Raw genomic sequence first — 6,137 nt, forward strand, 5'->3', positions numbered from 1 at the left:
AAATATTTGAACCAGTTCCTGATTAGAGAAAAAAATGCTTACCAAAAAAATCACCTTAGTAAACTAGACATAGAGGAAAACTTCAACGGCCTAATACTGCAGGTTGCAATATTGCGGAAAAGTTGTTTTAGCTATAAGCATTAGACATCTCCAGACCGACAGCCGTAAAAAAGGAAGAAGTCTTAGGTAAAGTGCCACCAGGGATAGTTAATTAAGTAGCTCAAAATCATCATCAAAGACACAATGTGCCCGAGTGCGGCCGCCGAGCCTGGGCCGGGGACCTGGCAGGCAGGGCGTAGTGCGCGCGCGGGCAAAGAGTGGGGCTGGCCCGGAGGAGCGCCCCGGAGCGTGAGGGCCAGAGCGGCGCCCGGGGGTGGGGCTGCGCGGCCCCCACCCCTGCTCAGGCGTCTGGTCCGGCGCCTCCTCGGAGCTGCGCCTGGGCTGGCCGGGCGGACCCCAAGGACTGGCATTTTTTTTTAACCATCTGTGAAAACTTCCTGTGATTCATTTTTCCTCACTCCAGTATTAAGAAATATACCAAATTAAAAAGGTATGAATGAATATCCTAAAAAAAGGAAAAGGAAGACTTTACACCCTTCTCGTTATTCAGATTCCTCTGGAATAAGCAGAACTGCAGATGGATTCCATGGAATTTTTTCTGATCATTGTTACAGTGTTTGTTCTATGAGACAACCAGACAAAATATTTTGACAACAAAGTCTAATCATGAAAAAAATGACGAAGTTCATTAGTGGGACATCCTGCAAAATACCCTACCAGTCCCCTCAAAATCATCATGGTCGTCGAAAACAAGGGAAGTCTGAGAAACTGCTACAGCTAACAGTAGCCTAGAGACATGACAACTAAATGATGATGATTCTGATACAGAGACATCAAAAGACTTACCAAAATTTACAGATGGAATCAAGGCCACAAACAGAAATCAAAACTACCTGGTTCCAGGTCCTGTACTTAGAATTCTAGACCAATACTGCCTTTTCTACAGAAAAATGTGCTGATACTGAAATTTGTGATGAAGAGTGCGGCTCTCCTGAATCAATCAACCAGCAAACTCAAGAGGAGAGCCCTATAGAAGTTCACACTGCTGAAGATGTTCCAGTTGCTGCAGAAGTGCATGCAGTTTCTGAAGATTATGATATAGAGACAGAAAACAATTCCTCTGAGAGTCTCCAAGACCAAACTGATGAAGAGCCACCAGCTAAACTTTGCAAAATTCTTGACAAGAGCGAAGCTTTGAATGTGACTGCCCAGCAGAAATGGCGTTTACTGAGAGCTAATAGCAGTGGCCTCTATCAATGTGAACTTTGTGAGTTCAACAGCAAATATTTTTCTGATTTAAAGCAGCATATGATCTTGAAGCATAAGTGTAGTGATTCAAATGTGTGTCGGGGGCTTCCCTGGTGGCGCAGTGGTTGAGAGTCCGCCGGCCGATGCAGGGGACGCGGGTTCGTGCCCCGGTCCGGGAAGATCCCACATGCCGTGGAGCGGCTGGGCCCGTGAGCCATGGCCACTGAGCCTGCGCGTCTGGAGCCTGTGCTCCGCAACGGGAGAGGCCACAACAGTGAGAGGCCCGCGTACCGCAAAAAAAAAAAAAAATTGTGTGTCGAGTATGCAAAGAGTTTCTCTACCAATATGCTTCCGATCGAACAACCAAACTGCATGAAGAGGATCCCTACATTTGTAAATGCTGTGACTATAAAACAGTAATTTTTGAGAACCTCAGCCAGCACACTGCAGACACCCATTTTAGTGATCACCTTTATTGGTGTCAGCAGTGTGATGTACAGTTCTCCTCAAGCAGTGAACTCTACCTACACTTCCAGGAGCACAGCTGTGATGAACAGTACTTGTGTCAGTTCTGTGAACATGAAATGAATGATCCAGAAGACTTGCATAGCCATGCATGTAAATTAATAGTTAAGTGATAAGTATAACAATGGAGAACATGGACAGTACAGCCTCTTAAGCAAAATTACATTTGACAAATGTAAAAACTTCTTTGTATGTCAAGTATGTGGGTTTCAGAACAGACTTCATACAAATGTTAACAGGCCTGTTGCTATGGCACATACTAAAATTTTTGCTCATGTCTGTGATGACTGTGGGAAAGGCTTTGCAAGCATGCTAGAATATTGCAAACATTTCAATTCACACTTATCTGAAGGGATTTATTTATGTCAATATCGTGAATATTCAACAGGACAGATTGAAGATCTTAAAATTCAGCTGATTTACCTCATAAATGTAGTGACTGCTTAATGAGGTTTGGAAATGAAAGGGAATTAATAAGTCACCTTCCAGTCCATGAGACAACTTGATTGTTCTCTTTAACTTCCATAATGATGTAAAATAATAAATTTGACTTTTTTGCAGATGTTAAAATGGATGATTTTAAACACAACTTATGAGAACTGTCTTTAACAAGATTTTTTTAATTGCCAATTTTCTTGGCATTGCTACCTTTTTCAGTATATAATTGTATCCTAAATGTGGTATTTTCAATGTATTGTAGTTGGTAGTTTTAACCACTTTTGGGCTAGTATCGTGTTTCTTGCATGTGCTCTGATTTCATAAATTGATAAGAAACAGGTCTACTAAAAAAGATACGATGTCCCTCCATATTTCTCTCTGTTCATGGTATTGGCATTCTCCTTGCTACCTTGCCTCACAGACATTATTCTGCAAAAATAGCAATGTGCCCTAGAGGAAGGACTATTTTCTCCCCCTGTCTATAAAACGAAGAATCTTTCTTAGAAGGTCCACAAAAGACTTTTGTCTCATTAGCTGGAATTTCATCACAACCTCATTCTTAGACCAACCCCTGGTAATGGGAGTGAGAGGACGAAGAAAACACGGCCATGTGAAGGAGTGTGGATTACCCAAACAAAGTCAGAGTTTTATTAGAAGGAAATAAATATGTTACTTAGGGTACCTGAAGTGTCTGTTAGAGATTTCTATCTGAAACCTGATATAACAGCATATTTAAGACGTAATTAAACGGTGAAAAATTAGAGGCATCCCTCTTGAAGTCAGGAACAAGATGAGGCTGCCAATATCATTAGTATACAACGCTGTATTAGGGATCCTAAAAATTCACTCAATAATATTTGAGTGCTTCCTAGGCCCCTGGTACTATATTAGGTATTAGAAACACAATAATAAGCGAATCTCAGAATCTGCTCTCTACTAGAAAAGAAAGACAAAATCCAAGCAAACATGAAATAACTACAATTTATTCTAAAGGTTGTGATGAAAACAAATGGAAGGCTGAGAGACAGAAGAAGGGGGACTTCCTTTAGGAGATCAGGAAACTCTTTATTGAGAGAGATTTAAGCTGGGATCTAAGAATTAGAAGGCCCTGGCTACAGAAGAATAGAGCAAATGTTCCAAGTAGAGGAAAATGCCCAGAGACCAGAAAGAGATGTGGTATTAGGCCTGAAAGATGAATGTGGCTAAAACACAGCAAACAAGGAACTATTAGGGAGATTGATAAAGATTGGAAGGAACTAGATCCTACCTGGCCTGTATGTCTTTCATGCTTTACCGTGTATTAGACCACGATTGGAAGACTAAGTTGAGGAATGACATGAGACAATTCCTAAGTTAGGAAAATCACTTCTACTACTCTTTGGAGATGGGATTGAAGAACGCAAAGTAGACCTGAGGGTACCAGTTTAGAGGCCATTTCAATTCATTCAGATGAGAGATGATGGTGGCTGTTATGGACTGGATCGTGCCTGCCTTCCCCACAGCTTCAGAGACGGAAGTCCTAGCCTCCAGCGCCTCAGAATGTGACTGTATTTGGAGAGAGGGTCTTTGAAGAGGTAATTAAAGCAAAATGAGGTTATTAAGGTTGACCTTAGTTCAGTAGGACTGGTGTCTTTATAAGAAAGCAAAATGTGGACATATACACATACAGAGGGAAGGTGCAGATACAGGGAGGACACAAGCCAAGGACAGAGGCCTGGAATAGACCCTTCCCTCATAGTCTCAGAGAGAACCAACCCCGCCGACCCCTTGATCTCAGACTTCTAGCCTCCAGAATGATGAGAAAGTAAATGTCTGTTGTTTAAGCCCCCCAGCCTGTGGTGCTCTGTTATGAAAGCCTCAGGGAACCAATACAGTGGCCTAGACCAAGCTGGAGGTACTAGAAATGGGGGGGGAAAATTCACATGCCTTTTGGGTACAGAATCACAGATGTACTGATGAATTATCCAATGTAATCATACAATAAAGTAAGAGGTATAAAGATCAGAAAAGAAGACACAAAGAGTCACTAGTTGCTGGTGACACAATTGTTGCCATAGAGTCTAGCCAACAGCTGTGAGTAAGCTGGACATGAGATCACCGTTAGTATGATCACTGATGTCTGGACTTTCTATAGCCATTTCACTTAATGTTTTTTATTTACCAATTGAAAGACCCAGGACCAGCAAGAGATCTGCTTTTAAAGAACTAAGGGTGGTCACGAGGATTGGGAAAGTCTTCAAAAAGTGAACAAGGGAAGTGGTAAAAATTCAGAGTCTCAAAGAAAAAAAAAAAAAAAGTCATAACGAGGATAACTATCTAACAAAAAGAGCTTCTTTGGTCATGAGCTTCCTGCCCTGAAAAGACTTAATCACAGGCTGAGAGACAAAAGTGATGCCATTTCCCGTTGCCGGAGCACAGGCTCCGGACGCGCAGGCTCAGCGGCCATGGCTCACAGGCCCAGCCGCTCCGCGGCATGTGGGATCTCCCTGGACCGGGGCACGAACCCGTGTCCCCTGCATCGGCAGGTGGACTCTCAACCACTGCGCCACCAGGGAAGCCCACCTTGTGGATTTTAAGTGCTGATACAGGCAAACATCTCCTGGGCCTGGCTATCAGCTAAGGAGATAGCATATTAGCGAATGCAGTGTAAATACAACTTACTGAAGACACTCACTAATGACTGAGGCTACCAAATCCAGTTTCTTGCTATGGTCAGTCATTCTCGTGTATTTGGTTGTACGTCAAGCACATGGTCATCTGACCTTATTCTAGGCCAAACAATAGAGAAGTGAAATGTCCTTTGAATCACTATTAACATGTATCCAGCGTTTGCTGTTTTTTCAGCTATATTTCCCACATATGTTTCCATTTTCTATTTAGACTCATATTACTCTATGGCCGTTTTGTTCCCAGGTTTGATTACAGAACAAAGCAGTCCCAAAGAGTATGTGAAATTGCTCTGCACCTCGCATGCTGTAAAAGTTGGGTACGGGCTGTGGTTCATGAGTTACTCAACATTCATAAAACCCTTCCAGACTTGTCTTGCAGTATTTCTTGCCAGGAAATTGCTCGCTCGCCAGATACCTGATGTTTGTGATTAGCAAAAATAAGCTTTCTTAGAGTTGAGATGTGTGTGTGTGTGTGCGTGTATGTGTGTGTGTGTGTTTTCAGTTGGGGTTGCTTTTTCTTTTTTCAGTTTTAAGATATTTACAAAGCATTCTTCACGTTGCAAATGTAAAAATGCAAACTAAAGTTTCCCTCCTGACATTCTGTACAAGCTTATAAAAAAAGTGTTGCAGCCACAAAAACTCCAGCCTGCAACTCCATTCTGCAATTATGGTTTGCAATAACTCTGGAAGTCATATGCCAAGAAAGGATTATGAGCTGATCTTTAACGCTCTGACACTTCAGCAGGGAAAGCAGTTGCCCAAGTGCCAATCTGCAGGATCCCAGCCCAGCTCAAGCCAGACCATGAGCACTTTGAAAGGGAAACAGATTTCAGTGACCATATGTGCAATTATTATTCATCCCCGTGATGACTGAATAAAGAAGTGGGTTGGCCTGTCTGGACTCCCATGTGCTGAAGCCAGGACAGGCTGATTTCACTTAACCCCCATGCAGGTCCCACCTGCCCCAGAACTACCGCCAAGAAGGTGGGGGTGGGATGGACTCTCTTAGGAGACCTTAGGCCAGGATCACCAGGTAAAGATTGCATCACCCAAACATGTGTCACCCAAATGGAGACACACGGCCCCTTCCTTAGACAATGTGTTCTTAGTTCACTTCTTCATTGCCCTTCCACCTGAAACCCTTGGCTTTCAACTGAGATTAATCCTGCCTTTATCTCCTAGTTCTTTTTTTTTTTA

General features: G+C 42.8%; 1 pseudogene across 1 annotated transcript; it reads left to right on the top strand.

Annotated features, from left to right (window-relative positions):
- The first annotated feature begins 552 nt into the window (after positions 1-552).
- Positions 553-2,339, top strand: LOC307182169 (zinc finger protein 639-like; annotated as a pseudogene). Its single transcript has 3 exons — positions 553-718; positions 870-1,421; positions 1,641-2,339. The product of its transcript is annotated as a zinc finger protein 639-like (transcript).
- The last annotated feature ends 3,798 nt before the right edge of the window (positions 2,340-6,137 follow it).

The sequence above is a fragment of the Stenella coeruleoalba genome (genome assembly GCF_951394435.1).
Source record: "Stenella coeruleoalba genome assembly, chromosome: 2".
In the NCBI taxonomy this organism is placed as follows: domain Eukaryota; kingdom Metazoa; phylum Chordata; class Mammalia; order Artiodactyla; family Delphinidae; genus Stenella; species Stenella coeruleoalba.